This window comes from Triticum dicoccoides, chromosome 2B (genome assembly GCF_002162155.2).
Source record: "Triticum dicoccoides isolate Atlit2015 ecotype Zavitan chromosome 2B, WEW_v2.0, whole genome shotgun sequence".
NCBI lineage: Eukaryota > Viridiplantae > Streptophyta > Magnoliopsida > Poales > Poaceae > Triticum > Triticum dicoccoides.
The window spans coordinates 31,231,856-31,241,456 of record NC_041383.1 but is presented as its reverse complement, the minus strand read 5'-3'; the positions used below and the strand labels follow the sequence as shown (position 1 = coordinate 31,241,456).

Below are 9,601 nucleotides of genomic sequence, written 5' to 3'. Positions count from 1 at the left end.
GGAGGGGCGCGCGAGGGGAGTGGGGGAAACCCTAGCAAGGAACTTCTCAAGTTCCTAATCTTATTCTGCCATCTCTCAATAGATGACCTCCCCCCTGCATCTTTCGCCCATTCCTTGGCTATCAGATCCAGGAAGCCTTCTCTTTCAAATCACGCTAGTTCAAAAGAAAAGGTGTTTTTATTACCCACATGCGTTGCCTCGCCAGAGTCAACCAACAGAGGGGTATGGTTAGAGATTCCACGAGATAATGCTTGGACTGTTACCAGAGGGAATTTCTGTTCCTAGTCGACGCTCGCTAGGACTCGATCTAGCTTCTCATGTCGGGTTTTGCAAGGTATTAGCCCAAGTGAATTTTCAACCCAAAAGCCCTATCTCTCTGAGATCCAAGCTTTCAATAATGGTATTAAACATGAACGACCACCTGGCGCCAAAATTATCATTATTCTTTGCTTCTCTCCTTCTAATAATGTTAAAGTAACCCCCAACCAAGATTGGAAGCTGCTCAGACCCACAAATACGGACGAGATCAGCCAGAAAGTCTGGTTTTCTCCGGCTGCGCGGCCCCATATGCCACTACGAGTTCCCAATTAAAGCCATCGATCTTGGATCCAACCCGAAATTTGACGGCGAAATCCCCCATAACCACACTTCGGACTTCCAACATCTCGCATCTGACCCCAAGTAAGATCCCCCCTGATCTTCCTCTTGGGGGAAGGCAGTGCCAATCAAAATCGAAGCCTCCCGATAAAGTTCTAAGAAATCGAGGAGAGAAATTGTCTCTTCCTGTTTCAGAGATGGCGATAAAATCCAACCTGTGCTCAATGGAAGCATCTGCTAGAAACCTTCTTTTAGCCAAGTCCATCAGACCTCTGCTATTCCAAAAGATGCCTCTCATAATTCATCATGGAATTTTTTAGTAGTGCGGACCCTAGCACTTCTACGCACCGCGGATGCTGGATAAATCTTTCGCCTCCATTTATGTTTAGGCTTGGTCTGATCCTCTATCCGGTCCTCACAACCGGTCTCCGTGTATCTAACAACCTACCCCTCGACCAAGGCAACATCCCTTAGGGTCATAGAACCATCATCCTCCTCTATCTCAAGGAGGGATGTGGCAGGATCCGCACAGAAAGTATCCAGCACCCTGACTCCCAAAGCATCTATGTCAGAATCGTTCATAGGTTTGACCGCACCTAAGTTGCGAATCAACTCTAAAGCATGTTCCGTTTCCAGGTCGAGGATATCATTAACGGATTTAGAGATTTCACTATCATTACTACCTAGTGAAACTCCTAAATGATTTGCATTGTGAATAATCTCATCATTTGAAAAGTGCATAATGGAATTGGAAGTGTTGACTGACATACCAGTAGTGACCTCAATGTCACGAAGCTTGGCCTCCCGCATGGCGCACCTCAGCTGCATATCATCAACATCCGGCTGGTCCTGGAGGCGACAGCTCATCCGTCTTCCCTCAGACAAAGGATCCGGAATACCTCCAAAAGCAACGACCTCCTCCCGAGACGGCCCATTTGGGGTAAGGCCTCCTGCCCCACCCCCAACGCACGGCCAAGCCGCTACAATCTTCGAGTGACCGCGATCCGCTGGCAAGCGCGGGGTTAGTGAGTGCTGGGCCACCTGCCCAAGCTCCCCACCTGGAGTCCCGTGAGGCGAAGTGAAGGCTGGGGCCACCTTCCCCCGCTCCTCACCTGTCCCGGCCCTCAGGCCGGAGAGCATCGGGGCCAACCCTGTCGGTGTCAGCTGGTAGTCGATCGATGCCACAGGCTCGGCCACCCTGACCACCGCGGGAGAAGAGGGAGCCGAGGCCTCCTGCCCAGGTCCCCCTCCCAAACCGGCCCTGTCACCGCTCGGCACACCGACACCTCTGCGGCAAGTCTCGACGGAGTCCTCCCGAGCGGCGAACCAGCAGTAGTGGTGGGAGAACAGGGGGCCACCTGCCCAAGCTCGGCCCTCCCCTCTAGAGAACCATCTACCTCAGCAAAGTCCAGTGGAGGGAGCATGCGTTCTAGCACATCCTTGGAATCCACCATATCGCTCCATAGCCTGGGAGGCGCGGAAGCTGGCTGAAAAGAACCAAATCTCAAAGTACTCATAGGCACCGACGTAGAGGGTGCAACCCCATTCCCGGGCATCTGAGGGTCAGTACCCGGGCCATTGGGCAACTCATGCCCAGCATTCCCCTCGCTCCTCCGAATTACCCAAACCATCATTCTTATCTTGCATGTCCACATCAGTCCCTGCCAGAGCCTCAGCGAAAAACTCAGAGTCCTAAAACTCAATGTCAAGGTTATAAATGAGGCCCTTATGTGTCCACTTGACCACGTCAGGCACAAGCTCAATGTCCAGAACACTCACCAGTAGTCGGGCCACGCCGTTAGCTCGGGTAAAGGCCATGTCCACTCTCTCAGTTTTCCCGACCAGAATCCCCAAGCTTGCAGCGACCCGAGCGTCCCGAATCAGCCTCGACGGAGCTCCCGAAAAATGCAACCAGACCTAAGTGAGAGGCTTACCCTGTGGCTCTACCTTCTTCCACTCGTGAAACTCAAGAATGCACTCTGTGCCAGGAACTCGGCATAGCCCAAAGCTGAGAAGATGCTCCAAGTCCTATGTAGTAGGGAAGTCCAACCTTATATATGTTGGCCTCGAGTCGAATAAGCTCCCACAAAAAATCACCTGGAACTAACTCCCTAAGCCTCTGCATAATCTAAGCCTTAGACACGTCACCTTTCGTGACTTCGACCACCCCTGTAGTCGTGCTCTGGGCCTCCTCTGGCACCTCCCTCGCACAAGGAGACTTAGAGAAGATCACCTCGGCACAGTATACTCCACAAATAGTAATACCCGACATCTGATTTCTCAGTATCGGGCACTCTCCCGTGTCATGCGCTGGTTTGAGGCAAGTATCACATAACTCGGTCACACATTCAGCAATAAAGTGGCCCCTCTCACCACATTGATAACATAACATCTTCTCCTTTTTCCAAGCCCACTTGGAAGCTCTCTCACCATCAACAGCACCTAAAGCACCCGCCGCCACTGGCTCTGTCACAGGGATCTCAGCAGTAGCCAGCGCCGTCACGACCTCCATAGCCTGACCGGACAATTCCGGCATCTGTCCGGAAGCAGCCACCTCCGAGGAGGCCGTCGGTTCCACAATGACCGGCGGCGGAGGATGCTGGCGGTAACGGTTTCTCCCACCGCGACCACCATGATGACCATGGTAGCCACCTCTCTGCCGGTGATCAGATGCCACCTCTCTGCCGCCATCGACGAGCTCACCTGAGGGCGCCACTGCCCAGAGCTTGCCGGACGACGCCCTATCGAAAGAGAGCCTCAAGGAGTTCATATCCTCCCTCCCATCAAGGGAGGGGTGGTCGCAGCCGCTCATCCGGTACAAGAGCTACTGGTTCAACCAGAATATGCTGGAGGGGGTCTTGCGTTCAAGGCGGGCCTTCATGCCCCGAGCAGAAGACATCATCCTCGTCACGCAGCCAAAGTGCGGCACCACCTGGCTCAAGGCCCTTGACTTCGCCATCGCCACTAGGTCCCACCATGGCCTCAGTGCCGTCGACCACCCACTCCTCGTGCCATTCATCGAGATCCCTGGTGTTGCTGGCCGAAACCACGCCAACCTCGATGTGCTCCCATCCCTGAGGCTTCTTGCGACGCACATGCTCATGTCGCTGCTCCTGCCGGAGACGCGGTCGCTCGGCTGTCGGTTTGTGTACCTGTGCCGCGATCCCAAGGACACACTCGTCTCCAGGCTGCACTTCGAGAACATGGTGGATCAGGATCACTCGGCCCTATCGATGGAAGACGCCTTCGGCATGTTCTGCGAGGGGTTCTCACCCAAGAGCCCCTTCTGGGACCATTGCCACGAGTACTGGAAGGATAGCATGTTGAGGCCGGACACCGTCCTCTTCCTCAAGTACGAGGAGTTCAAGCAGGACCCGACGCGAGTCGTGAGGAGGCTAGCAAGCTTCCTATGCGTCCCGCTGACCAAGGAGGAGGAGGGCTCCGGCGTCGCGGAGGAAGTGGCGACGCTGTGCAGCTTCGAGAAGCTCACCGGGCTACATGTGAACCAGGTCGGTGGGGTTGACCATGGGAATAATGTTTATATTTATATTCCATGTTTTATCGAAAAGGAGAGGTAGGGGACTGGGTGAACCACATGATCCGAGAGATGGGGGAGAAGCTCGACCGCATCGTCTAGGAGAAGCTCCAGGGGTCTGGGCTTGTGTTTTGAGCAAGAGTCATCTGTTATCTGTTCTGTTTTCCTTTCCACTCCGCTTCTTCTTGTTGGGGAGAGCCCTATACCGTATGTTGATCAGGGTTTTGGTTACCGCTCGAAATTTTGAGATTTACCATGGTTACCGCATATTTCAGTCCCCCTCGGTAAATGGGCATTTCCAGCAACAAATTTCGATCTTTTTGAATTTTTTGAATACAAACGCTCAATGTATAGTAAAGTGTGGTAGCACCTCACAGCATGCGCGTAGACAATGTTCCACTAAGCTAGTAGCTCTTTTATGATAAATGTAAGTTCAAGTGCTATCTGTGTCTATTTTGAAATTATTTGAATTTGAAATTCAATTATACTAATATAATCGAAAGTTCAAGTGCTTTAGGTGTTATACGGACTCTACATGTTTCTTTGTATTTTGCCTTTTTATTTTTTGTTTCTGTGTGAGGACTTTGCTTGGCTGTGTGCATCTTACTTATGCAGAGGCCGGGTGTGATGCTTAAATTTTTTAAGTAATAAAGCGCCCCTTTTCGAAGAAAAAAATAGTATTCAACACCGTGGCTGAGACATTCTGATCGATGCGTTGTCCAACCCTACTTTATCTTCAGGCATTGCGCTTGCGACGTGTGCCGGTTCTGATGGCATCATATTGTAGGTGCTTTTGTGATGTGGGATTATGAGGTAAAGGTTGGCCTTAAGGTCTTGGATTGATTTGTAGGCACCGGAGGTGTAACCACAACTTGATCTAAAGGTGAGATGTCTAAGGAGGATTGCTATGCTCAACGAGCGTGAGTTGCTGATCGAGCTTTATGGGCGTGTTCTACACTACGATATTGATGACAAGCTTTTAGGATTTTGTGAAACGCGACCAGGGCGAAAACAACAACCGCACGTGAATTACTCGGCATCGTTTCCGTGACAACATTTGTTCGACGTCCGTTCTTTGAGATGAAATAAGATTGATGAAGATGAGATGTGTTATTGCGTTTGCATGGCCGTAGAATGATATGCTTCCTACCTTGTAATATATTCTTGAAATCTTTGTCCTGTTTGTTGCATTCTTCTAGTGTTATGTATGTAACCAGTAGATGTACTTGGATATATATTTTGGTTGGGATACATTAGCTTTATTTTCGATCCAATCATCTCAAGGGACAATGTCACTTTGGAGTGCACGATCTGATTAGTGTGAGTCGTTGGAGCCATGCATGCATGCGTCAGAATTAAAGTAAGTTCTGGATGCGTCGTGTTGTAAATTTGTAATTAGTTTAGGCGCCACGAGATCCTGCTCCCTCCATAAACTATAACGGCTCGATGTGGTGACCGCACCAACCAGCTTCTTCAACACCCATTCATAGCCAAGAGCCCAAGACAGCCAGTTTCGCCTCCCATCCCACACCAGCCATGGCCCAACCGGCAACTCCACCTCCACCGATGAGTTCACCAGAGAGCGCCACCGCCACTGAGAGCTCACCGTTAGACGCCGCCCCATCCGATGAGAGCCTGAAAGACTTCATATCCTCGCTCTCATCAAGGGGTGGGCGCAGCCGATGATCCAGTACAAGGGCTTCTGGTTCAAGCCGATGATCCTGGAGGGCGTCCTGCTCGCCAGCCGGGCGTTCACGCCCCGCGCCGACGACGTCGTCCTCGCCACCCAGCCTAAGTGTGGCACCACCTGGCTCAAGGCCCTTGCCTTCACCGTCACCACGCGGTCCTGCCACGGCCTCGGCGCCGACCACCCGCTCCTCACCTGCCACCCGCATCACCTCGTGCCGTACATCGAGATCCTTGGTGCTGCCGGCGGTCATGTAGTCGACCTCGGCGCGCTCCCATCCCCGAGGCTCCTCGCCACGCACATGCCCATGTCGCTGCTCCCGCCAGAGACGCGGTCACTGGGCTGCCGGGTGGTGTACCTGTGCCGGGACCCCAAGGACACGCTCGTCTCCAGGCTGCACTTCGAGAACAAACTGGCTGCGCAGCGCGGCGGCGCCGGCCCGTCGATGGACGACGCCTTCGGCATGTTTTGCGAGGGGTTCTCACCCTACGGCCCCTTCTGGGACCACTGCCTCGAGTACTGGGAGGAGAGCATGGCGAGGCCAGACACCATCCTCTTCCTCAAGTACGAGGAGATCAAGCTGAACCCCGCGCGGGTCGTGAGGAGGCTCGCGAGCTTCCTCGGTGTCCCGCTGACTGAGCAAGAGGAGAGCTCCGGCGTCGCGGACAAGGTGGCGAGGATGTGCAGCTTCGAGACGCTCACCGGGCTGGAGGTGAACCAGGTTGGCGGCGGCAGCCTCGGGAATAAGGTTCACATTGATAACTCCGTGTTCTATAGGAAAGGCGAGGTAGGGGACTGGGTGAACCACATGAGCCGCGAGATGGGAGAGAAGCTCGACGGCATCGTCCAGGAGAAGCTCCAGGGGTCAGGGCTTGTGTTTTGAGCAAGAGCCATTTGTTATGTGTTGTGTTCTCCTTTGCATTTCTGTAAGAGCTTGAATTGTTTCTTTTAAGTCTGCAAGAGCTCTCAATCCCACATTTCCATAACCACGTTACAGCATGTTCCCTACTTATATTTTTTCCATGTCTAGAGCCCTGCGTTGACTGTGGTATAGTGTTGGAAATAAAACTAAAACAGCTTGCTGCCAAAAGCCCGTGGGAGGGCCGTGGTGTCCTGAGTGCCTTCCGAACTAATCCATTGAACCTGTAGCGAAAGCCTCCTGAGAAGGCGCGGTGGCGGCAGTCCGGGCTGCGCGCACGCTGGGCCTGGCCCGACTCGCGAGGGGCTCGCGAGGGGAGGCAGCTGAAGCTGGATGGGCGCAAAGCGGCAGCCAGAACACGAGAGATTGTTCGAACGAGACTAAACACCCCTTCCCCAAACACCCGCAAGTCTCAAGCTGAAATCCAACTTAAATTCAAACAGGGGAGAAAACGACAAAAGGCAAAAAAGAGCAGAAAGGCCGCGTCCGGCACCTAGTCTCCAGGCTGCACTTTGAGAACAAGCTGGCGGCGCGGCGCGGCGGCGCCGGCCTGTAGATGGACGACGCCTTCGGCATGTTCTGCGAGGGGTTCTCGCCCTACGACCCCTTCTGGGAGCACTGCCTCGAGTACTAGGAGGAGAGCGTGGCGAGGCCAGACACCATCCTCTTCCTCAAGTACGAGGAGATCAAGCTGGACCCAGCGCGGGTCGTGAGGAGGCTCGCGAGCTTCCTCGGCGTCCCGCTGACCGAGCAGGAGGAGAGCTTCGGCGTCGCGGACAAGGTGGCGAGGATGTGCAGCTTCGAGACGCTCACCGGACTGGAGGTGAACCAGGTCGGTGGTGTCAGTCACGGGAATAGAGTTCACTTTGATAACTCTGTGTTCTACAGGAAAGGCGAGGTAGGGGACTGGGTGAACCACATGAGCCGCGAGATGGGGGAGAAGCTCGACCGCATCGTCCAGCAGAAGCTCCATGGTTCCGGGCTCGTGTTTTGAGCAAGAGTCATTTGTCATGTGTTCTGTGCTCCTTTGCACTCTGCTGCTTCTGGTTGGTGAGAGGAGAGCCCTATGTTGATTGTGTTTTTCTTTTATTGTTTGGATTGCTTATCACATGTGTCGCGTGGTATGTTGATTGTGGTTTAATTTTGAGAATAATAATAAAACAGCATCTGGCCTCATAGGGTGGGATACGCTGATTCATTCACCAATACATTTGCTACAACTAGCTGCTCAGTAACTGATTTTAGTGGTCTGTATTTCACCTGAAAGAGTGTAAACTGTATATCTTACAGACTCTAAATGCTTCTGGGATAGCAGGTTTACAGTGAGATGAAGTGATGTGCCACATAATCCTATTATTGTACTTGTCAGGTTGTTCATAGAGGGGACAAAATTAGCACAAAATACTGAAATCTTCAACAAAAATTTGTTAGGTGCTAGGCCAAAGATTATTCGGTAAAAACAATAATGTGATAGAAAATGAGAACAAAACGAGAGGCTAAAAAATAATATGATTGAGATTACGGATAGGACACAGAGGAAAACAAGCAGAATGTTTACTGAAAATACACTTGCAGCGACAAAATGTTTACATATCAAGTGTCGGATATGTTTATCTCGAGGCAAATACTATCATCTAATTTGGGGTATAATCAAAAAGGGCACAATGTAAACATTTTGTTTCAGATGGCCAACATAGCTCATAATAAAGGAAATGAAAGAAAAGAAAAAACATCTGAAACTTGGTGGATTCTGCTTGATATTGAAGACAGATAACCAGAAATGAACAACATCAACTAAGAACCTGCAGCCACTCACTCGGGTCACATTGCAATAACGAACTTGGCTGGAGTGGACTAGTTCTGCAGATGTTGCGGTATAAAATACGTCCTCAAATCCCGTGCAAGTTGTGAGGAAGTTAGCTAAATTCCTCGGCGTACCACTGACTGAAGAGGAGGAGAGCTCTGGTGTTGCTCAAGAGGTGGTGAGACTCTCCAGTTTTGAGATGCTTACCAGCCTAAAGTTAACCAGGTTGCGGGCGTTAGCTACGGAAACAAAGTTTACTTTAATAGTTCCTCATTTTATAGAAGGAAAAGTATGGTACTGGGTGAACCACATGAGCCGCGAGATGGGCGAGAAGTTAGACCACATCGTCCAACAGAAGCTTCAGGGTCTGGGCTTATGCTTCGAGTCAATTTTGTTATCCGTTCTGCTCTCAATTTCCATAAGCACGTTACAGAATGTTCCCTACTTATATCTTAGTCAGTCTACTGTACAATGTTGGAAATAAAAATAAAACAGCCTGTTGTCAAAAATCTGATCCCAGTGTGGTGCAAGAAGATTACGAGTGTGTGCATTTTATCTGATACCAGTGTCAACTGTATACCATAAGCAAGCTGACATTTGAAAACCACAGTACTTTGTACAGAAAACAAATTAAGTAACCATTTGATCTCAACACCTTTTGCCCATACACTTTTGCAGGATCTTTCAGCCAGTAGGGGTGATGAAATTAGATAAAAATGTTTTGTTTAGATTTGGCCCTCTCAGCCTTGTCCTTCAACATTCTAAAACCATCTACCTTGGGGGTCTTCTCTGAGGTTATTAAGTGGTTTCAAAGATGACAGTGGCCTTGTATTTGACTCGGGCCGGGCTAAGTGGTTTCAAAGGGAACCTGGTGGGTTGGTGCCATTCATCCGGGCTTAGGGAATAATAGTCCTATTCCTAATAAAACTTCCGTAAGAAAAACTTGTTACAGAAAAATTGAGAAAGGCATATGTCAAATATGTTACTATGCATACACATGCATGGGTCTGCTTTTAGGGCTGCATTTGGTATATATCTCAAGACAACCAGAAAGAATAT

At 50.8% G+C, this 9,601-nt stretch overlaps 3 pseudogenes; all 3 read left to right on the top strand.

Annotated features, from left to right (window-relative positions):
• Nucleotides 1-3,176: 3,176 nt before the first annotated feature.
• On the top strand, nucleotides 3,177-4,267 carry LOC119360327 (annotated as a pseudogene).
• A 1,350-nt stretch (nucleotides 4,268-5,617) lies between these two features.
• LOC119366947 lies at nucleotides 5,618-6,789 on the top strand (annotated as a pseudogene).
• A 490-nt stretch (nucleotides 6,790-7,279) lies between these two features.
• Nucleotides 7,280-7,750, top strand: LOC119366948 (annotated as a pseudogene).
• The last annotated feature ends 1,851 nt before the right edge of the window (nucleotides 7,751-9,601 follow it).